This window comes from Coregonus lavaretus, assembly GCF_964263955.1.
Source record: "Coregonus lavaretus genome assembly, chromosome: 39".
NCBI lineage: Eukaryota > Metazoa > Chordata > Actinopteri > Salmoniformes > Salmonidae > Coregonus > Coregonus lavaretus.
Genome location: NC_140026.1, coordinates 14403738 through 14429021, shown reverse-complemented (window position 1 = coordinate 14429021; position 25284 = coordinate 14403738). Strand labels below are relative to the sequence as shown.

The following is a 25284-nucleotide window of genomic DNA, read 5'->3' as shown; positions in this document are numbered from 1 at the left end:
AAATAAGCCAGATGGGGAACCCTGCTGTAGGGAATATGGTTCCCTTTCAGATGGAACCAAGGTCTCCAACACAGTTTCACAAACTCTCTGAGCTGAACCACACTCATCCCACATGTTTAAAGAACACAAACCTGTTGTTGTCATGACTTTCATCTTGCAGATGAAATAGTATGGTACAAATGGCAAAACTGGAGACAGTATTGGGAGTATATAAATATGAAGGAGTATCCTTATAGGTGTAAGCTATAGAGTAGATTTGAGGGAGCATAGAGCAAGATTCCCCCTGTTGGTGAGGGCCTATATTGGTAATTTTGAGATCAATAGAGGGATAAATCATGTAAGGAATTGTGGAAACACTCCTCAATGTATGCATTCAACCATATAATATCACAAAAAACTGCATGAATAGTAATCTTTCTGTCTGATAGAAAATAATTTGCCACAATGTCCAAGACTCTTGATTTAAAGTACTGGAGAAGGCATTCATAAGCAGTTGTCATTCGTATGAATAATGTTAATGCTACATTCAAGAACTGAAATGAGGACAAGGATATTTCATTTGGTCCACATGGTGTTCATATCTCGATAGCTTTTCTGAAGAATATGGAAACTGTTGTTGCGTAACATGAGGACAGAAAAAAGTCAGAGGGGAGGGTAAAGTTGTCCTGTTCCGTGTCTTTATAGTTCACAGAGCAGCCAATCAGCCCTGTGGACCATCACCCAACCCAAGTATAAAAAGACACCCGTAACCCTCTGATTCTCACTCTCATCTGACACACAGGATGACTAGTCTACGCATGAGATGCTATCATCAGAGAAGGAATTATACAATGACCCAACTATTTCTCATATTTCTACTGATGTTTAAAACAGGTAAGGCTGATCTTGGTTAGTGCATAAGGTTGGGGTTCAATTTTCATTCGAAATTGCAGACACAAACCCTGTAAAAAGTTGGTAAGAAAAAGTAGGTTGTGAATGTTTTATTATTTTTAAGGGTCTCTTGCTAAGATCAGCCAGAGTGACGTCTTAAAGACTTTCCTGCCTGGAGACAGAGTTCATTTGGAATGCCTCATATCAGAAGAAGATGGCAACTACTACATCTGGATCAAGATGATAATAGGACGAGCACCAGTAACGATGCTGTCTCTTTACACTCACTCCAACACTGCAAAGTTGTTTGGAGAGTTTAACAACAGCACCCGGTTTACGGCAACTAAGAGTGGAACCAGTTTTGTGCTGACTATTTCAGATGCTAGACCATCAGATATGGGGATGTATTACTGTGCTGCACGCGATTATGATAACATGACCTTCGGGAAGGGTGTGTTTCTGATGTATGGGGGTAAGTAACATACTGAGTGTACAAAACATTAGGAATATCTTCCTAATATTGAGTCGCACCCCCTTTTGCCCTCAGATGAGCCTCAATTCGTCGGGGCATGGACTATACAAGGTGTCGAAAGCGTTCCACAGGGATGCTGGCCCATGTTGACTCCAATGCTTCCCACAGTTGTGTCAAGTTGGCTGGATGTCCTTTGGATGGTGGACCTTTCTTGATACACACGGGAAACTGTTGACCAAGAAAAACCCAGCAATGTTGCAGTTCTTGACACACTCAAACCGATGCGCCTGGCACCTACTACTATACCCCATTCAAAGGCACTTAAATATTTTGTCTTGCCCATTCACCCTCTGAAAGGCTCACATACACAATCCATGTCTCAAGGCTTAAAAATCCTTCTTTAACCTGTCTCCTCCCCTTCATCTACACTGATTGAATGGATTTAACAGGTGAAATCAATAAGGGGTCATAGCTATCACCTGGACTCAACTGGTCAGTCTATGTCATGGCAAAAGCATGTTTTGTACACTCAGTGTATATTTCTTATCATGTGACTATCATGTGGTTATATTGTAATATAACACACATTTATTAGAACCTTGGTTTTATTGTGTAAAAGGTCCAGATTCCAGGAACCAGCATCTTACTCAGCAGCCTGTGTCTGAGTCAGTCCAGACAGGAGACTCTGTGACTCTGAACTGTACAATACACACTGAGACCTGTGCAGGAGAACACAGTGTATATTGGTTCAGACATGGCTCAGGAGAATCCCGTCCAGGAATCATTTACACCCATGGAGACAGGAGTGATCAGTGTGAGAAGAGCCCTGAGGCTGGGTCTCCTACACAGAGCTGTGTCTACAACCTCCCCAAGAGGAACCTCAGCCTCTCTGATGCTGGGACTTACTACTGTGCTGTGGCCTCGTGTGGGGAGATACTGTTTGGGAAAGGGACCAAGCTGGATGTTGGAGGTATTTTGATTTTAAACTCTGAATTTAGATTTGAATCTGTCATAATTCAAGAGCAATCAAACTAAAATAAATGTGCTGATGCAACTCTAAATTGTAAAAGGGTCTAAGGCTAAGCTTACAATTGAAACAAATATAGCTGTTTAACTGAGAATAAATATCAACAGCTTATTTTAAACCACAGGTCCTAGCCCTGCTGATCTGGTGGACCCCAAGCTCCTGGCTTTAATCGTGTCCAACATCTTGAGCTTGATCGCCATCGTTGTCCTCCTCATCTGTATGAGAAGGAGGAAAGGTTCTGTATCATTAAGGCCCTTTGTTTCTATTAAAATGGCTTCGGCCATTTTGTGTGATCATTCACGTACTTTTCCAATATGATTGCATGCAATGTGATGATCATTACAGTAAAATGTTGCCGCAATAACAACCAAAAAAGTGATTGAGGGGTGTTTTAAGGAAGAGTGTGGATGAATTAGCGGTTTTTATCTCAATATACAATTACTTCTGGGTAACAATTCAGTACCATACTGTGATTGTGGTAAAAAAGAAACAAAAAAAGTATACGGTATGGTAGAGTATACATTACATGTTTTGAACTGGACTAATTCATTGTATGATGTTGATGTTGATGATGATGATTCCTTCATGTTTGTCTAAAAGAAACGCATCCTCAGCCAAGTGGTCCGGTTGTCCCCAGTTCTCATAACCAGGTATGTAGACCTTATAGTTTACTATTCTGAGCATGACTTTGATTAACTGTGAACAGATCCTTCTATCAAATTATCAGGTCATTTCCTGATATCTTTGGAATTTGTTTTGCTATTCCTTTTAGGATCAAGAAGATGATGACACACTCACGTCAGTCCATTACGCTGCTCTGAATGTCATCCACAAGAAGCCAAAACCCAGAGACAGAGGAGTGCCATGGAGAGAGACACTGTGTATTCAGGGGTGAGGTGCCAAAACATGGACGGAAACATAGCTTTACCTCCTTTAAGACTTGCATTGCCTTTTCTGTTAAACACTGTGTTTTATCATTAGAATTGTGTTACAATTGCTTGTATTCTGTCAAACTCCCATTGACATTACTGTTGTGATACTGTTGTGCATTTTAGATCAAATAAAACATTAATTCACATTTAGATGTATTATTTGATTTTCACTCACATTCTTCAAGCTAAACTGGTAAATTTGCAGGGACATTGCATCCAGATTACATGTTGTGCACAATAGCATGCATAGAGTACATTCTATTGACTAACACTTTCAGTTGACTCAAACTCTCTTTTTGAAGCTGTATCCTGCATCAGATCTCTGTGCTTTTCTGATGGCCCTAAATTGATTTCCCACTCAGTTTAACTAATCTCAAACCCCCAGCAATGACCATCAGTCCTCACCACACACTGTCTTCACACACCTCAGTGCATCAACCACAAACATCCCATTTCAATAAGATCACAACTCACTCTCTTCATGAGAAAAGCCTGAACTAAAAATAAACTTTTTAGCTCAGTATTTTTTGAAGAGAGCTGATATGTTGAAAATATAATCCAAATATGACAATATACGCATTGTAACTAATACGTTTTCAAAAACAATACAACATGTGAATATGCATGTGTGCAGGTTGAAGTACTGCACTTAATTTCTCTTTCAATAGGGTGGAGCAGTGTACATGGAAGTCCCCATAACTGCCTTAACAGTAGAGTTGGCAGCAACCTTTACAATTGTCAAAATGTTAAAATTGTTCACTTTGAATCATTGAAAACGTACTTTCCTGAGATAGTCATGTGTGTAGTCATAACAGCTGTCAAGAAATGCCCAACAAAGACAATGTTTTGTTAAGAATCTTTAACAAGGTAATTTATTACATGCATATTACACATCTGTGTCATGTTATAAATCCATTTCAGCATCATGGCGTCACATGAATCAAACAGGCCAGGTAGTCATCATCACTGGATCATTACTACAAACATCAACTAAGTTATTATAAAGTGTAGCTTAGTTAACAGGAGGAGCCACATAATCGCTCAAAATAAAATTGGTAGTAGAGTGATCTACATGACGAAGACAATGACTCGTGTTTGTGTGTAGTTTTGTATTGAGTTCCAGGGAGTAGTTGAATAAGTATTGGAGACAACTTATTTATTCAAGTCATTTCTCCTTTGTAATGTGGTGTCCTCTTTTAGTTGTGTTGATAACATGCCATTCACACCCACCCCCACAACAAGTTCACAGGTACTCTGCAGTCTTCTGTAAGCGCAAGACGAGGCCGTATCTACGCTTCGGTCAGGTGGCCTGCTGGCTTTGTGCAAACTGGACCCTCCTACCTGCTCTCTGTGTGTCTGTGTCTCTATGTGGGTTTTCAGCAAATCAAATCACATTTTATTTGCCACATGCGCCGAATGCAACAGGTGTAGACATTACCATGAAATGCTTACTTACAGCCCTTAACCAACAATGCATTAATTTTTTTATAAAAAAGTAAAATAAAACAACAACAAAGTGTTGAGAAAAAAAGAACAGAAGTAAAATAAAATAACAGTGGGGAGGCTATATATACAGGTGGGTACCGGTGCAGAGTCAATGTGCGGGGACACCGGCTAGTTGAGGTAGTTGAGGTAATATGTACATGTGGGTAGAGTTAAAGTGACTATGCATAAATAATTAACAGAGTAGCAGCAGTGTAAAAAGATGGGGTGGGGGTGGGGGTGGGGGGGGGGCAGTGCAACTAGTCCGGGTAGCCATGATTAGCTGTTCAGGAGTCTTATGGCTTGGGGGTAGAAGCTGTTGAGAAGCCTTTTGGACCTAGACTTGGCGCTCCGGTACCGCTTGCCATGTGGTAGCAGAGAAAAAAATCTATGACTAGGGTGGCTGGAGTCTTTGACAATTTTGAGGAACTTCCTCTGACACCGCCTATAGAGGTCCTGGATGGCAGGAAGCTTGGCCCCAGTGATGTACTGGGCCGTACGCACTACCCTCTGTGGTGCCTTGCGGTCGGAGGCCGAGCAGTTGCCATACCAGGCGGTGATGCAACCAGTCAGGATGCTCTCGATGGTGCAGCTGTATAACTTTTTGAGGATCTGAGGACCCATGCCAAATCTTTTCAGTCTCCTGAGGGGGAATAGGCTTTGTTGTGCCCTCTTCACGACTGTCTTGGTGTGTTTGGACCATGATAGTTCGTTGGTGATGTGGACACCAAGGAACTTGAAGCTCTCAACCTGTTCCACCACAGCCCCATCGATGAGAATGGGGGCGTGCTCAGTCCTCTTTTTTTTCCTGTAGTCCACAATCATCTCCTTTGTCTTGGTCACGTTGAGGGAGAGGTTGTTATCCTGGCACCACACGGCCAGGTCTCTGACCTCCTCCCTATAGACTGTCTCATCGTTGTCGGTGATCAGGCCTGCCTCTGTTGTGTCGTCGGCAAAACTTAATTATGGTGTTGGAGTGGTGCCTGGCCATGCAGTCATGGGTGAACAGGGAGTACAGGAGTGGACTGAGCACGCACCCCTGAGGGACCCCCGTGTTGAGGATCAGCGTGGCAGATGTGTTGTTACCTACCCTTACCACCTGGGGGCGGCCCGTCAGGAAGTCCAGGATCCAGTTGCAGAGGGAGGTGTTTAGTCCCAGGGTCCTTAGCTTAGTGATGAGCTTTGAGGGCAATATGGTGTTGAACGCTGAGCTGTAGTCAATTAATAGCATTCTCACGTAGGTGTTCCTCTTGTCCAGGTGGGAAAGGGCAGTGTGGAGTGTAATAGAGATTGCATCATCTGTGGATCTATTGTGGCGGTATGCAAATTGGAGTGGGTCTAGGGTTTCTGGGATAATGGTGTTGATGTGAGCCATGACCAGCCTTTCAAATCACTTCACTACAGACGTCAGTGCTACGGGTCGGTAGTCATTTAGGCAGGTTATCTTAGTATCCTTGGGCACGGGGACTATAGTGGTCTGCTTGAAACATGTTGGTATTACAGACTCAGTCAGGGACATGTTGAAAATGTCAGTGAATACACTTGCCAGTTGGTCAGTACATGCTCGGAGTACACGTCCTGGTAATCCGTCTGGCCCTGCGGCCTTGTGAATGTTGACCTGCTTAAAAGTCTTACTCACATCGGCTACGGAGAGCGTGATCACATAGTCATCCGGAACAGCTGGTGCTCTCATGCATGCTTCAGTGTTGCTTGCCTCGATCGAGCATAGAAGTGGTTTAGCTCGTCTGGTAGGCTTGTGTCACTGGGCAGCTCGCGGCTGTGCTTCCCTTTGTAGTCTGTAATAGTTTTCAAGCCCTGCCACATCCGACGAGACCAGTTGGAAAAAGTTGTGATGGACTACTTTCTCCACAAGGTCAGTGTGAACCGGAGTGACTTGACACAACGTGGGCCAAGCAAGCTGTACAAACAAAACGGAATTAAAGGGCTTCCAGTCTGCCGTGAAGCATTCATCTATGTATACAGGTAAGAGTCTAGCTACATTTTCAGATACTATAAATTTCTAATTTTGTCAGAAAGTTGTTTTCATTGCAAGTTAAAGCATACTGTTAGATAGCTAGTGAACGTTGGCTTGCTGGATCGTTAGCTAACGTTATGTGTATGATATGTGTAGGAATATTATTTGTATTTCAGAAAGCCATTTGCATTGCTAGTTATAGCCTAATGTTAGCTAGTTAACATTGAACCACTATGTTCTTGGGGACCTTCAGACATTTTTTGGTACCCTTCCCTAGATCTATGCCTCGACACAATCCTGTCTCAGAGCTCTAAGGACAATTCCTTCGACCTTATGGCTTGGTTTTTAATCTGTCATGCACTGTCAACTGTGAGACCTTATATAGACAGGTGTGTGCCTTTCCTAATCATCTCCAATAAATTGAATTCACCACAAGTGGACTCCAATCAAGTTGTAGAAACATCTCAAGTATGATAAATGGAAACTGGTTATCCTTGTTCTCAATTTCGAGTCTTAAAGCAAAGGATCTGTATTCTTACGTAAATAAGGTACTTCAGTTTCTGCTTTGTCATTATGGGGTATTGTGTGTAGATTGATGAGGGAAATGTTTTATTTAATCAATTTTAGAATATGGCTGTAACGTAACAAAATGTGGAAAAAGTGAAGGGGTTTACTCATTTAGGGGTTTTTCTTTATTTGTTTACTATTTTCTACATTGTAGAATAATAGTGAAGCCATCAAAACTATGAAATAACACATATATAATAATATGCGATTTTGCAGACGCTTTTATCCAAAGCGACTTAGTCATGCGTGCATATTTTTTTTTTGTGTGTATGGGTAGTCCCGGAGATCGAACCCACTACCTTGGCGTTACAAGCGCCATGCTCTACCAGCTGAGCTACAGAGGAACACATATGGAATCATGTAGTAACCAAACGTGTTAAACAAATCAAAATATATTTTATATTTGAGGTTCTTCAAATAGCCACTCAATGCCAATGATGACAGCTTTGCACACTCTTGGCATTCTCTCAACCTGCTTCGTGAAGAAGTCACCTGGAATTCATTTCAATTAAACGGTGTGCCTTAAAAGTTAATTTGTGAAATTGATTTCCTTCTTAATGCGTTTGAGCCAATCAGTTGTGTTGTGACAAGTTAGGGGGGGGTATAGAGAAGATAGCCCTATTATGGTAAGAACACCTCAAATAAGCAAAGAGAAACGACAGTCCATCAATACTTTAAGACATGAAGGTCAGTCAATACGGAACATTTCAAGAACTTTGAAAGTTTCTTCAAGTGCAGTCGCAAAAACCATCAAGCGCTATGATGAAACCGGCTCTCATGTGGACCGCCACAGGAATGGAAGACCCAGAGTTATCTCTGCTGCAGAGGATAAGCTCATTAGAGTTACCAGCCTCAGAAATTGCAGCCCAAATAAATGCTTCACAGAGTTCAAGTAACAGACACATCTCAACATCAACTGTTCAGAGGGGACTGTGTGAATCAGGCCTTCATGGTTGAATTGCTCCAAAGAAACCACTACTAAAGGACACCAATAAGAAGAAGAGACCTGCTTGGGCCAAGAAACACAAGCAATGGACATTAGACCGGTTGAAATGTGCCCTTTGGTCTGAAGTACAAATTTGAGATTTTTGGTTCAAACCGCCGTGTCTCGGTGTGGGTGAACGGATTATCTCCGCATGTGTAGTTCCCACCGTAAAGCATGGAGGAGGGGGTGTTATGGTGTGGGGGTGCTTTGCTGGTGACACTGTCTGTGATTTATTTAGAATTCAAGGCACACTTAACCAGCATGGCTACCACACCATTCTGCAGCGAAACGCCATCCCATCTGGTTTGGGCTTAGTGGGACTATCATTTGTTTTTCAACAGGACAATGACCCAACACACCTCCAGGCTGTATAAGGGCTATTTTACCAAGAAGGAGAGTGATGGAGTGCTGCATCAGATGACCTGGCCTCCACAATCCCCTGAAATCAACCCAATTGAGATGGTTTGGGATGAGTCGGAGGGCAGAGTGAAGGAAAAGCAGCCAACAAGTGCTCAGCATATGTGGAAACTCCTTCAAGACTGTTGGGAAAGCATTCAAGGTGAAGCTGGTTGAGAGAATGCCAATTCCAAATTTTCCTCATGAAAAGCATTGAAGAGAGTTGGAATTAGAATTTCAGTATACTTCCTGAATGGACTTGTATTGAAATGTATTGATCCCATCCCTGACTGCATGATGATTGAAATTGTACTCTGCCTTGGCTCAACTTCCTTACTTTAACTCCTATGCAAACGTCTAAATCTTAGCCAAACGTGGGCTCTTTACCTCTGAATGGTTCACACTGTGAGCAGATATTTCCCTCTCCAGCTATGTGCTCTGTCAAACCTTATACAAAATAAATAATATATTAATGCCATATATTAATGGCATACATTAATATTATATTGTGTATGAATGGTTTGTTTTCAATTAGGGATGACCAAGGACACTTCACCCATAGTCCAAGTGAGTCATTTTGAATTTTTGCCTGACATCAAACTGCTCTCATAATTTAGCAATTGTGGATGAAGTATTTATCTCTCTCTCTTTATGTTAGAATCTGAACGTGGACACAGAGAATTAAGCTGCACTGAGCTTCTCCATAAACAGTTCTGAGCATGGAAGAGGGAGAGGGCAGGGTGGAGATATTTCTGAGACACACATTGTGTATTCTCCCATAAAGCAACAGCTTTGAAATGTTATTGTTTGAATATATTAACATATCATACTGTGTCTGTTATGATGATTTTCTCGGGTATCAAGTAATTAAGGATGTAAGGATATACTTAGACACTTTTGATGGGGAGTTCATTTAATATTTAATATGGTACCATGGTTCGTTATAACAAAATACATAGCCCTGCCTGTGGCTATTCCGAACTCACTGAACACAGAACATATATCAGCTTATATACACTCTGTTACACGTCTCTTCAACACATCTGGTACCCATCAGTAGGGACTACCTTACTTGATGTTATTACCCTTTACCCCAAGTCAGTATATCCTGTCCATCACTCATTCTAAGATCAACATCAGTAATCTCCTTTGACATAAGGAATGCAGACTCTGTGGCACCAAGTCACTTATCCACTAACTCTAACCTTGTTTCCCATAACACTATAAAAACCTCATATCAGTATCTAATGTGTCATTTTGTCAGTATTGAATAAAAATGTGCATTTTAGTTCAATAAAGATGTATTTATTTATTAATAGTCTGAACATCAATATCTGCATCTTCAACATGTCAAAAGGCTGACATATGGGCATTTTACTTGACATTATGTTACCAAAACTGACGAGCACTGAAACATTTGAAAAGACAGTAAACCACATCTGTATTTGTAACAGCTGAAGGATTGAGAAACTGAATCGTTGAATGAATCTATTTCCTGATGAGGTAGATGATGAAGAAGATGGTCAGACAGCAGAGGATAAATCCAGTTCTTATGATGGAGAAGAGGACAAGGATCCTCATATCCACTTCAGTCACCACTTGAATATCACCACCTGAAAGAATGTCATGTTTTCTATTATACAGCACGGGTTATTACAGTGTAATAGCATGTATTTTATTTTGCCTTTATTTGATCAGGTAATACAGTGGGTAGGAGAGGGTTTAAAAATAGGGTTTAAATATGTCATTAAATCTGTGTTAACTATCTACAACTTCCCTGTAGCAAGTGTTTTTAGTCAATGAGAGAATCATCTGAATGTGAGAATACCTGATATCCAAAAATCCTAAAACGTTTTTTAGGCTTAGGCTAACTCATCACTACTCTTTATCTACAAATTCAGACTCTCTGAAAATATTTAAGGAATATTTTTAAAAAATCTCAGTACTGTACCTTTTACATTGAGGATTGTCCAAATTCCAACACATTTGAGTGAGCACTCCCACAGTAGTACGTGGCTGAATCTGAGCTTTTCATGTCTGAGATGCTGAGGTGATTTATTCCTTGGCTGCTTTGCACTGAAAATCGAGGGTTACCCTTGAACTCCTGTTAAAATGTAGGACCCTTGTCATACCTACAGATGTTTGAGATGAGCTGAGGTTTTTCTCCCAAGGGTTGCTTGTACCAGGAGAAATGCGACCATGACATGAGACCAATCTCCTGTTGTATGGCTGAGGGCTCAGTCCCAGCTCCTGCAGGAACTACAGCAAAAGAAAAGACAACATCTTACACAAATATATTAACTGTAATATATACATTAAAATGCAATTTTGGAATGCCTCAAAGTGTCTGTGAGTTTTAATAAAAAAATGAATTGTATCATTGCACCCTGATGAAGGCTATGGCTAAAAGTGGCTGAGTAAAAAAGAAAAAAATTCTTCAAAACCTGTGTCTTGAGTGGAACAGTCTACCTCTGTGGAACAACACTTCTTAAATTAGGTTATTTTGTTTCTGAGATACATTCTGCGGTATCTCATTTAGCATTTCAGCAGTGTTCAGGGTTTCTGCTGTGAACAGCGAGGATATGCTGAAGGTAGGCTAAGTGCCCCTGTTGTGGTTTGACCTAACCCAGATTACAAGAGACTGGATGAACAGAGCTGAGCGTCCTGTTGGGCTGACACTATTGTGTTTATCTTCTATGATCTATGCTTTCAAATGTAATGCAGCGAAGGTCAGAATTTCACTTTTTGGATGAAGCGTAAAGTTAAGCAAAAGCCTGGTCTTCATTTTCAGAGGATAGATGTTGTTGTTTTAACAACCCACTCCCCTTTAGGCAGTAGGGAACAGTCGAGGGCTTCTATGCTTTTAGAAAAGGCCCAAGGATTTATAAATATTGTTTTAATTTCTATGTAATATTTTCTATAATATTTCAATGATTTTCTGATCTCTTCAGATTGTGTTTGAAAGGAAAGGGTTCAAACTGAGGAGAAAAAAGATCCAATCAGGATTTGTCTTTCGTGGTCTCTGAGCAGATAACTGTGGCTAGATAGCTCACCATTGACTAGGCCCTCAGAACCTCGATAGAAGGCATCTGCCATTCAACAGTATTAGAGCAGAATGTTGGAGTGACAGTGGAATCAACCAATCACATTTTGACTTGTAATGGGTGGGACCATTTGTGACCGACAGGCTCGATTCGGTCTTATGTAGCAAAATTTGAAATTGTGTTTTTTACATTGGATAAAAGTAGATACTCAGAGCTAGAAAATGGTATATCATACACTACAGTTGAGGAACAATGGGAAAGTAATTCTGCTTTGAAAGTTGATAAACTTGTAACCTCACTTTTGAGAAAATGGCCCTTGAATGTTTTAGTACACATACTGGAGAGCTCTTCTTTGTCTACACCCATTCAGCATTGTTCACACCCTCTTAAGCCTTAGCCCCACCCATCTCTTTAAGGATTCACATGTGAGGCTAAACAGAGTGAGTACGGTTGTGTACTAAACAACCAAAGATTAAGACTAAAGGCTGGTTTGTACTACGTCTATCGACATGTCGGTATACAATTGTCGCATTGACATCATGAACATTCTATTGTCGTCCGACATCGAACTAGTCGTTGTCGTTATGAAACAGTATAAACACAAAAACGACAGGCTACATGACATCAGCATGCTGGTGGTCCAAAATAGCATAACTGGTGTATTTTAACACCAATAAACCCATCCGTTTAAAAATCTCCATCTCCTGCTATCATACTCTGCTTCGTTCCTCCAGAAAGTGAAGAGTCGAGAGTGGAGAGCATTAGCAACATTATCACAGTTCTTCATGATATTATACCAACAAAAAAAAACGTGTTAGAAAGGATTGCCTACACATACTGAGCAGCTCATGTTGTAGACAGAAGCGTGCTACATGGCAGACCAATCCGAACTCATCTCTCGGCAGGTCCAGCCCCATCCATTATCTCAGTGAATCATGGCAAGCGGGAAGATTCCTCTCTTTTTCCGTGGCTAAACAAACTAGGCTCGTAAATTAACCATTTTATTCATATTTACAGAGTGCATACAAGTTTATTATTATTAAGGCACATGAAAGTTCACATGTTCCAAAAGGCATTTCTGCCCTAAAAAAGCATTTTGATTTTAAAAAAAAGGTTTACTTTCAAATGCTTATTTTGTGAAGTAGTGACATGCCTGTCAAACTCACATCCTTTCACGTGTCACTGTTGTCACTTTTGGTGATAGTATGATAGTTATGGTGTTAGCCTACCATAGGTTGTGTAAGCAATGTGGTTGTTGTTGCTGGCAATGTTAGTGTGGGTGCTGTCTCAGTTTTTCTTGATTTTTGAGTTTGGTGCAATGTTTCCCCCCCTCTTAAGGCCTAGGTCAAATAGCCATGGTTCGTCACTGCCTTTAAGGTATTGTCACGTCTACTCCCGCTCCACCGCTCCGGCACTCGACGTCGCCGGTTTATTAACCACTGGTCCTGGCAACCCATCTTATGCACACCTGGCAACCTTTATTAAGCACACCTGCGTCCCATCATTAGGCACACCTGGACTTGATCAATACCCTGATTATTCCCCCTTTATTTAGCCCTCAGTTGTCATCAGTCCTTAGCTGTTATTGGTTTTCTCTCACGTTCAGTACGCTTCCCATGTCTGGTCTTTTGTATCTGTTCATTATTAAACTCACCTTCTGCACCTGCTTTCTGACTCCTGGCGTATACGTTACAGGTATACTATGGGTGAACTACAAGCCTCTGCTCCTGCCAATCGCAAAAGTTCCTAAATTCAGTGATCTATTGACGCAGTCAAAAGAGTGCCCCCTATTGGCAAACCACCACCAATTCCAGCCAATAGTTAGCCACTCCAGGAGGTCCTTCCGCCCACTAAAATAAATACACCCAAACGTGAGGAGAATCTCACAGTGAGAACAGATTTGGATTTAGAATATTTACTGTCGTCCAGACACTTTTCAGACCAAGTGGTCTGTTAAAATATATTTAATCAATTCTGAGTAAAAGAAATTCTGGGAACCTCTATACCTAAAATATCTTATCATTCTCTATCAAACTAAATGATAGAGTGAACATCAGTAGTTGGTGATACGATTATTTTTATCTGTGGTCATTGTATACATCAATGGTTGTCATTCTATATCCCAACCATAATCACAAATTACTTTCATCTCTCTTATTTGAAGATTCAGTCCTTCCTTCATGTTCTGGCAGTGTAGATCTAAACACAGAATGGAATTCATATATGTGGCAATTTTCATTTTTTATAGGTCTGATTCTAATTGAAATCTGTTTTGTAGGAGAGGAAGATAGAACAATGAACCTCTTCCTAGAGGTTGTGATCCTTGGTGTTGTAACTGCTGTTCTATTGATAATCATCCTCATCCTGGTCCTCAAGGTCAGACGAGATGCAAACAGACTAAACACAGGTATGGAGCCCATTTCACATGGGGCCGGCTATTAACTACACTTACATAGTGAAAATGTTTCTCATGACATACTGCAGGGGTAGGCAACCCTGGTCCTGGAGTGCCGCAGGCCCTTCATGTTTTTGATTTAACCGACCTGGAAGACCAGTTGTGTTCAATTTAGGCAATCGCTGAACTGATCAATTAGCTCAGTTGGGCAGGTGTGGTGCCTAGTTGGAACAAAATCCTGCAATACCTGCGGCACTCCAGAAACAGGGTTGCCTATCCCTGAAATATTGTATACTGAGAATTGAAAGAGTCAGTACAAGTTGTATATTGCGCACTACAATGGAATGATCAGTTGATATCTTCTCTCATCTCTGTTTTATATCATATTCAGGACCTGACTCGCAACGACAACCACAAAATGATCAGGTAAATTATATTTGTTCAGTGACATTATTTTGAAAATATGAGCAATTCAGAAACAGTCTAAATCATAATTGTGTGTTATGGTGTTTCCAAATCTACAGAACCAAGATCCTGATGCACTGAATTTTGCCGCCCTGAATTTCACCTCCAAGATAAAGAAGAGGAAGAGAAGAAGAGAGGAGCTGGACCCCCATGTAGTGTATGCTGCTACAAGATGACAAAGTGGAGAAGGATGGAGAAGAGGGAAAGTGGCTTGCCATATCTTTGAATACAAGTTTAAATCCTTCTATATTGTGTATGTAGTTAAAACAAATGCATTGAAATGTAAATCAGTAAATATATCTGTAGTTTCTGTGCGTTGTACTTCAGGTCCACTGTAGCCCTCTTCCACTCTGTTAGGCCACACAGCTCAGTGGTTAGAGAGGGGGAGTTAGACTCAAGCCACAACTGTTTAATGGCCACACAGGAGTAGTTGCCTCTTTTGGCCTCTCTTAGTTTAGATCTCTGTTGTGTGTATTAATGATTTGGTTATTCTTTAATAAGTTGGCCGTAAAGGACAAAGTACCCAGCTTTGGAACATTTTATTACTTTGATTACTTAATAAAAATAGAGAGTTTATTCCAAACTGCCACAATGTTGTTTGTCATTATGTTTTTCGCCCCTTAGTATTTCCTGTCTTGTTGCACTGATCACAGCCCCCTATTCTGAGAAGCAGCTAGTTGCCTTATAAGGAGAATATGATTGGGGTCTGAGGTAGAGGAGGGGCCAGTGAGGAACGCATCACTTCCTGTGGTGTGAGTGACAGGAGGAGCAGCTCAGTGATGAGTGAGACCTGCTGAGGTGAACATCACTGGGCTCTCTCTCTCTCTCTCTCTCTCTCTCTCTCTGCCCGCCCAACAAACACATTTTATTTGTTGAAAATGTTCTACCTGGACAAAAAATAGTGCTGCAAAGGGTGCTCATATGGGACAGCTGAATAACCCTTTTAGGTTCCAAGTAGCACCTCATTTTCTAAGAATGTGCCTGCTCAAAAGAACCTGGTCACTTTTCCACCACGTGACATGTGTAAGTAGAAGTGCGTTGGTGATTTGAGGGGCGGTTGACAATAATGTGACATGGAGACAGTAGACCTGTCATGCGTCACTCTCTCTCTGCTGAAGACAAACAACCTGCACTACAGGAAGACTGGCCTTCAGCTCTCACCACACTTCTCAGTGCATCAAAACCACACAAGCTCTTTTCACACCTCTCTTCATTTGTTCATCTGGATGATGAACACCAGACCCCTGTCGCTCAGTTAGATGTGGAAATTATGTGAAGAATACAAACAAGCTAAAAGCTTTTCCCATAACCTAAAGTATTCAACAAGGGTCCAAAGTGCAGATTCAGATTGGGTGTCATCTAAATAGTTTGGTCAACTATTTTCCTTCATGAAAACCTCTGACCCATTCACTCATACAGAACAACTTAAGTCAGTATCAATGTTCACAGTGCTATTTATTAATGCTTATACAATAAGTGCATACACAGGGATTTGGTGAAAGCAAGTAACATACTACATATAGGCTATTGATATTGGCCCTAACTTTGTCTATTTCCTGGTGAGGTAGATGATGATGAAGATGGTCAGTCAGCAGAGGAGAACTCCAGTTCTTATGATGGAGAGAAGGTCCAGGATTGTCATCTATGGATCAACATCACCATCTGAAAGAAATTAAATATACTGTATCACACCACTATGGTGCTATGGGCAGCAGTCGATAATGTGTAATCAATCATTAACTGTAATGTTCATGTCTTTCTAATAATAGTATTTGGGTTAGGAAATGTAAGCTACCTTCAACATCCAGTTTGGTCCCGTTCCCAAACAGTATCTCCCCACATGAGGCCACAGCACAGTAGTAAGTCCCAGCATCAGAGAGGCTGAGGTTCCTCTTGGGGAGGTTGTAGACACAGCTCTGTGTAGGAGACCCAGCCTCAGGGCTCTTCTCACACTGATTACTCCTGTCCCTATGGGTGTAAATGATTCCTGGATGGGATTCTCCTGAGCCATGTCTGAACCAATAGACACTGTGTTCTCCTGCACAGCTCTCAGTGTGTATTGTACAGTTCAGAGTAACAGAGTCTCCTGGCTGGACTGACTCAGACACAGGCTGCTCTACAACATGCTGGGTTCTGGAATCTGCACCTTCTCCAGGACTATAAAATCACGTTACTATCAATGACTTGCACAATTTCCAAATACAACATATCCGTGCTAAAAGAGAAGATAAAAAACCTTTATGCGTACCCTGATGCATCAGAAAAACACCACTCCTGAAGATCATGCGTTCATAATCAATTGCAGCACAGTAATACATCCCCATGTTGGAATCGGAGATGGTTAGCACACAACTGGTGCCACTCTTCCTTGTAGCAAAGATAAGCTTTTTTGTCAAACTCTCCAAAGAAAATTGCAGTGAGCATACAGAGATAACATCTGGGGCTTGTCCTATCATCGACAGACACAGTGATGAAGCATTCCAAATCAACTGTGTCTCCAAGAGTGACGGCGTTCCAAACATCAGACTGAGTGAAAACAACAGCAAGTGACAAAGCTGAAAGATAAATATTTATATTAATAAAGAATCCACATATCATAGTTCAAAATATATTTGAATCTTAAATACGTAAGCATGATTGTCCCTTTAATAGTACGTTTGCACTCTTATTACCCCTAGCTTTACCTGCTCAGAATAACAGAGAGATGGCAGGACAGAGTTTCATCATTGTCCTTCCAATGTGTATACTGGTGGTCTTGTCTGTCAGATAAGAGTAAGAGACAGGGGGTTGGCTGTCGTACACATCAGGAGTGATGGTCCCCATGCCTGATTGGCGGGTCTGAGACCTGTAGAGAGACTGTACCATTCGTATTTCAAACAGTGAACTCTGAAGTTACATGAACGTCATAAATAATCAGAAATTGAACAACATTCTTATCTATTTCTGATTACACTGTACCTAAATTAGTTGTACATAAATTAACCATATTTTCAAGTTAAATGAAATACAATAGTCATCATTAATTTACCTTTTTCTCCAAAGTCCATCATGAATAGGCTTCAACCGCAGTATGTTGCTGTATCAGAGTTTGACTCAAACGTGAGAAAAAAGTCCTTTATAGGTGTCAGGTATGCCCCTTTCTTGCAGTTTGTTCTTCATGGTCTAACTGACATTAGAAATATGTCGAGCATCAACCACAGTGTGAGTTGACAGGAACTACAAGTCTGGAGCCAGAGATGACCTGATATTATTGGTTAGTAACTCTGACACCCAGACAGAGCTGCAGGCGTTGATCATTAGCTAAAAAGCCAGTCTCTGAAAAAACCTGTCTACCTTTGTATCTGTAGCCACATCCTGGCTAGGGTTAAGGTTAGTGGATAGTTAGTTGAACATCTATAGACCAGCTGTAGGGACTATCCAAATAAAGCATTACCAGCAGCACTAACCTTGCATTGAATATGTTTGTTTTTTTTTACACCACAAATGTAGTTGTTTCAACTAATTATTCGTATCACATTTTATTTGTCACATGCTCCGTAAACAACAGGTGTGGACTAACAGTGAAATACTTACTTACGAGCCCTTCACAACAATGCAGAGAGAAAGAAAATATAGAAATAATAGAAAAGTAAAACACGTAATAATACGAGTAACGATAACTTGGCTATATACGCGGTGTCATGATCACTGACTGAAGCGGACCAAGGCGCAGCGTGATAAGCGTACATTCTTTATTAGTACACACACGAAACAAAACAATAAACCAAACGATACGTGAAGTCCTGTGTTATACACAAAACCTTAACGGAAAAAGATCCCACAAAACTAACATGCCAAAAGGCTGCCTAAGTATGGTCCCCAATCAGAGACAACGAGCTACAGCTGCCTCTGATTGGGAACCACCCTGGCCAACATAGATCTAAACGATCTAGAACGAAAACATAGAAAATGTAACAGAAATTCCACACCCTGGCTCAACATTTAAGAGTCCTCCGAGCCAGGGCGTGACAGTACCCCCCCCCCCCCAAAGGCGCGGACAGCGACCACGCCACACCAACACAACGGGGTAGGGGCCGGGTGGGCATTCCGCCTCGGAGATGGCTCAGAGAGTGGCGTGACCACCACTCTCTGTCTACCCCCCCGTAGCGCCCCTGGTCTGGTCCCGCTGGCCGGAGCTGGACTGGACACCGGTGGAGCGGATTGCTCTAGCTCCGGTGGAACAGGCACGGACCGTGCCGGACTGACGACGCGCACCACTGGCTTGGTGCGGGGAGCAGGAACGGGCCGGACCGGGCTGGCGACGCGCACCACTGGCTTGGTGCGGGGAGCAGGAACAGGCCGGACCGGGCTGACGACGCGCACTACTGGCTTGGTGCGGGGAGCAGGAACAGGCCGGACCGGGCTGGCGACGCGCACCACTGGCTTGGTGCGGGGAGCAGGCACGGGCCGGACCGGGCTGGCGACGCGCACCACAGGCTTGGTGCGGGGAGCAGGAACAGGCAGGACCGGGCTGGCGACGCGCACCACAGGCTTGGTGCGGGGGTCAGGAACAGGCCGGACCGGGCTGACGACGCGCACCACTGGCTTGGTACGGGGAGCAGGAACGGGCCGGACCGGGCTGACGACGCGCACCACTGGCTTGGTGCGGGGAGCAGGAACAGGCCGGATCGGGCTGGCGACGCGCACCACTGGCTTGGTGCGGGGAGCAGGAACGGGCCGGACTGGGCTGACGACGCGCACCACTGGCTTGGTGCGGGGAGCAGGAACGGGCCGGACCGGGCTGGCGACGCGCACCACAGGCTTGGTGCGGGGATCAGGAACAGGCCGGACCGGGCTGGCGACGCGCACCACAGGCTTGGTGCAGGGGACAGGAACAGGCCGGACCGGGCTGACGACGCGTACCACAGGCTTGGTGCGGGGGACAGGAACAGGTCGGGCCGGACTGGGAACACACACCACTGGCCTTTTGCGGGAATCAGGAACGGGCCGGACCGGACTGGTGACACACACCACTTGCTTGGTGCGAGGAGCGGGACTGGGTTTCCTCATAAACCTCCGCTCCCTCTGCTGCCTAACCAGTTCCTCTCGCCGTGCCTCTACATTCTCCTTCTCCCTCGTGACCAATAGCCCCCGTAACCTGGTGGCCTCCTCTCCTAGTCCGCCGATTCGCCCTGTAGCTTCCTCCAGCAGCCCCGTCGTCCACGCCGTGTGCCCCCCCAAAAACAATTATTGGGGTTGCCTCTCGCGTGTCCGTCGTCGGCACGGTTGGCACCGTTTCTCCTCTCCTGCCTGGGCATTTACTTTTGCCCATGGCCCTCTGCCCGCGAATATGTCCTCCCAAGACCACCATTCGCCCACCTGGGACATCGCCAACTTCTCCTCCTGGGCACGCTGCTTGGTCCTCTGGTCGTGGGATCTTCTGTCACGATCGCTGACTGAAGCGGACCAAGGCGCAGCGTGATAAGCGTACATTCTTTATTAGTACACACACGAACCAAAACAATAAACCAAACGATACGTGAAGTCCTGGGTTATACACAAAACCTTAACGGAACAAGATCCCACAAAACTAACATGCCAAAAGGCTGCCTAAGTATGGTCCCCAATCAGAGACAACGAGCTACAGCTGCCTCTGATTGGGAACCACCCTGGCCAACATAGATCTAAATGATCTAGAACGAAAACATAGAAAATGTAACAGAAATTCCACACCCTGGCTCAACATTTAAGAGTCCCCCGAGCCAGGGCGTGACACGCGGGGTACCAGTACAGAGTCGAGGTGCAGGGGTACGAGGTAATTGAGGATGATACGTACATATAACTAGGAATAAAGTGACAGATAATAAACAGTAGCAGCAGCGTATGTGATGAGTGAAAAAAGTTAGTGCAATGTAGATAGTCCGAGTAGCTATTTGATTAACTACTGTATTTAACAGTATTATGGCTTGGGGTAGAAGCTGTTCAGGGTCCGGTTGGTTCCAGACTTGGTGCATCGGTATCGCTTGCCGTGCGGTAGCAAAGAGCACAGTCTATGACTTGGGTGGTTGGAGTCTTTGACCATTTTTAGGTCTTTCCTCTGTCACAGCCTGGTATAGAGGTCCTGGATGGTAGGGAACTCAGCCACAGTGATGTACTGGGCCGAACGCACTACAATCTGTTGCGCCTTGCGGTCGGGTCCTTAGCTTAGTGATGAGCTTGGAGGGCACTATGGTGTTGAATTCTGAGCTCTATTCAATAAACAGCAGTCTCACGTAGGTGTTCCTTTTATCCAGGTGGGAAAGTGAAATAGAGATTTCATCATCTGTGGATCTGTTGAAGAAGTATGCAAATTGAGTGGGTCCAGGATGATGTTGTTGATGTGAGCCATCACCAGTTTTTCAAAGCATTTCATGGCTACAGATGTGAGTGCTACGGGTCGATAGCCATTTAGACAGGTTAACTTGGCGTTCTTGGGCACAGGGACTATGGTGGTCTGCTTGAAACATGTACAGTACATTGTGCATGTTCATTCATTCATTCATTATTATTCAACATGTCCTCACCTGGGATTTGAACTCACAACTTCTTGGATCATGGCTACGCCGATCCTCCTGCTACACCACCATGTGTGTGCCAATTATCAGTTAATCTGACTGTTCCCATCATTGATTAGATGTTCTTATTTAAGCAATATTTCATTTTTTTTCTGCATAGTTGTCTAATGTTGGTGGGGCATATTACTTACTCTGTTTTAATGTTACACCTTAATCACTATGATAAATAAAATAGTTTTTCTTGAGTGTACTTTTAACAGAGCTGATGTATTTCACATACATATACTTCTGTTATTACATTCCACATTAAAACACCTGTAGGAGTATCACTTCTGCTTTCTGTAGACATTGTGGTCCGATACCAACTACAACGCCCCCTACCAATGAAATCCCCTTTGACTCAGTCTGATCTCAGAGTGAATTAAGAGATATTCTCTGATTCACAGCCAGACAGAGCAGAACTGATCTACACACATAATGATGAGAACCTATATACCAGCTCTACTGGTCTATGGATTGAGTAAGTAGGCTATACATGTTAACGATTTAATGCATCCGTCATAGAACCTACATTTCCAAAGAATGTATCTTAACAGAATGTTTAGCACAGCATGCATTAGTGCTCATGTCAAGAAATGTACATGTAATATAAACTATTACAATCATTAACTTAGGTCTTATGTGTTTCAGGTTTGGTAACTCAGTCTCGGACTATAGTGGTGCGTACTGGGGATACCATCACCTTACAGTGCTCAAATGTTTCAACGGTTGTGGGACACGCAGCCTGGTTCAAACAAGTCAACGGATCAGAGCCTGTGTGTATCTCGACTATGCACGGCTCACATCCATCGACATTTAGGCACAACGATGGTTTTAAAAGTAGTCATTTGGAAATGTACAGCAACAACACCACCATCTTCCTCAAAATCACAAATGTGGATTCATCTGACTCTGGCCTGTATTTCTGTGGAATGTTTCCACAAAGCTACATGGTCTTTGTCAATGCAACATTTCTAAAGGTTCAAGGTACGTTTTCAACTATTTATCTGGCTTTTGATATACACTGAGTGTACAAAACATTAAGAATACCTTCCTAATATTGAGTTGCACTGCCACCTTTTGCCTTCAGAATAGCCTCAATTATTCGGGGCATGGACTCTACAATGTGTCAAAAGCATTCCACAGGGATGCTGGCCCATGTTGACTCCAATGCTTTCCACAGTTGTGTCAAGTTGGCTGGATGTCCTTTGGGTGGTGGACCGTTCTTGATACACACGGGAAACTGTTGAGCGTGAAAAACCCAGCAGCGTTGCAATTCTTGACACAAACCGGTGCACCTGGCACCTACTATCATACCCCGTTCAAAGACAAATTTTTTGTCTTGCCCATTCACCCTCTGAATGGCATTCATACACAATCCATGTCTCAATTATCTCAAGGCTTAAAACTCCTTCTTTAACTTGTCTCCTCCTCTTCATCTACACTGATTGAAGTAGGTTTAACAGGTGACATCAATAAGGGACCATAGCTTTCAAATGGATTCACCTTGTCAGTCTATGTCATGGAAAGAGCAGGTGTTGATCATATTTTGTACACTCAGTGTATGTTAGGCATTTTGATGAAACATTAAAAAATATGTATTCATCTAATCAGGAGTTAATGAAAGTGTAACCGGTGTCTGACTGTTAAGAGGCCGGGGTTTTTGTGGCACAGCCGTCAGACGCTTTTCCTTGTAACTGTCGTTCCAGTCCGCGTTGCAGCCCTTACTCTTTCCTGTTACAGACAAACCACTGCTGACCGTAGTCTTTCCTCTCTCAGAAATGACAATTGCATTTACCAATCATGCTGTTACCGGGTACAACGAAGGTGAGGAAATACCAGAGTCATCTAAAGAAAGTTAGTTCCTTTTCATGTTTTTTTTTTTACTGTTAACAAATGCAGCTAATTTAGGTCCGTCATTAAATTATCACAAACTGATTTAAAGCTAGAGTCCTAAATTGAAACAATAACAAGCCTCTGTTTTGGTACAAAGCTGAGGGACGGGGCTGGAGAAATGTAACCACTCTCAAATTCATAGACAGAGCTATGGATGCAAAGACTGACCATCCATAATATCCAAATTATAGTTGTAACCATCTTTTGAGGATATAGAGTGTTTGTTTACATTTCGAATGTTTACAAACATTGGAGTAAAACAAGCTTATAATTGGGTTTCTGATGGGCTACAACACTTGAACTAAGCTCATGAGGCATTTATAAGTTATATTCTTCAAGACTCAATGGGTATCTATAATTAATTTAAAAGTGTGTCAAATTAATTTCCCCCCGGGGGCCACATATTGTTTTCACTGAGGTCCAGAGGGCAGCACTGAAAATGTATTATATTTCCTTGCTGTCAAAATGTGCCCTCTATCCATAATATTTTTTTATTTTCAATGCTCCCTGACTGTCTAGCTTTCATTTCGGTGATAGTTAGTGAGCTGAACAGAGTGAAGAGACTGTATAAATGTATATCCATTATCATTTCGAAGACAGTTTCGATTTAGTTTTAGTCATTTTCCACTGGCACAGACATCAGTTCAGTCTAGATTTACATTTGGTTGAGGTGTCAACTAACGTGAATTCAACGTGAAATCAACTAAACATTTCACCATGTCATTCGATTTAGGTTGAAAGTTGGGTGAAAAAAAGACTAAATTCCCTTAAGTTTGACTTTTTTCAAATCCAATCAGTTTTCCACGTCGATTCAACGTCATCACTTTGCATTTTTGGGTTGAAATTACGTGGAAACAATGTTGATTCAACCAGTTTTTGCCCAGTAGGTTAAATGTCCATTGAGGTTGTTTTCTTTTTTTTCTTCTTTTTAAACTCAAACCCCAGGCCACATTGAATCACCTTGCGTGCCAGATCCGGCCATATGTTTGACACCCCTGATCTAATAGGACATTGTAACGAAACTATCTGTTTCTTAGGAAAGGTTGATGGAACCATGAACCTGTTCCTACTGGTTGTGATCCTGGGTGTTGTAGCTGCTGTTCTACTGATAATCATCCTCATCCTGGTCCTCAAGATCAGACGAGATGCAAACAGACTTAACACAGGTACAGTGGAGGACCATAAGCGTTTTCCACAAGCTGTATACAGTCACCTCCACAATTATTGTCACCCTTGATAACGATGAGCAAAGAAGATTGTATAAAACAAATCATTCAAATACTGTGAAAATTATATTATTTTATACAAACACAATTGATCAGAGAAAGAGATTTTGTGTAACAAGTAATATAATTTTTCTCAAAAAGATAGGTTTCAAAATGATTGACACCCCTGTTTTCAATACTCCAGCACCCTCCCCATGCAAGGATAACGACACTGAGCCTTCTCTAAAATGTTTTATGAGATTGGAGAACACATTGGGAGGGATCTTAGACCATTCCTCCAGCAATCTTTCCAGATCCTTGATTTCTTTTGTCTGTGCTTATGGACTGCGTTCTTCGATTCAAACTACAGGTTTTCAATGGTATTCAAGTCCGGAGACTCAAAATGTAGATTTTTGTGGTGAATTAACAATTTCTTTGTGGATTATGATGAGTGTTTGGGATTATTGTCTTGCTGGAAATTGTTGCTAAGTTTCAGCCTCCTGGCAGGCAACCAGGTTTTTGGCAAAAAATAGTCCTGGTACTTGGTAAATTTCATGATGTCGTTGACCTTAACACGGATCCCAGGACCAGTGGAAGCAAAATAGCCCCATAACATCAAAGATCCACAACGTAACATGAATGTTTGAATAACTGTTTGTGTACTGACCTAAATGACTCTTTCCTTATGCAGATATCGAGGCTCAGCTGCAACCACAAAATAGACAGGTAATAGAAACTGTTATATTTACTTGATTTGTGTCCATGACATAAAGATAACAGTACTTGGATTAAGCTATCTTTTAGAAGTGTTTGTTTTCTTGATACAGTATTTGCATGTTTTGTGTAATCTTATTATTTGTTTTCTACAGGATACAGGTCAGGAACCAGACTCTCTAAACTACGCAGCGTTGAGTTTCTGTCAGAAGAGGACAAGGAATGAGAAGACCGCTAAAGGTCAAATGATGGAGATGGAGCATGTTGTGTACGCTGCCACAAGATAG

The 25284-nt window shown here is 42.4% G+C and overlaps 1 pseudogene across 1 annotated transcript; it reads left to right on the top strand.

Annotated features, from left to right (window-relative positions):
• The first annotated feature begins 768 nt into the window (after positions 1 to 768).
• Positions 769 to 25284, top strand: LOC311112955 (annotated as a pseudogene). The gene is made up of 10 exons: positions 769 to 873; positions 995 to 1342; positions 1962 to 2312; positions 2494 to 2604; positions 2970 to 3019; positions 3142 to 3265; positions 21834 to 21838; positions 24116 to 24244; positions 24975 to 25009; positions 25153 to 25284. The product of its transcript is annotated as an uncharacterized misc_RNA (transcript).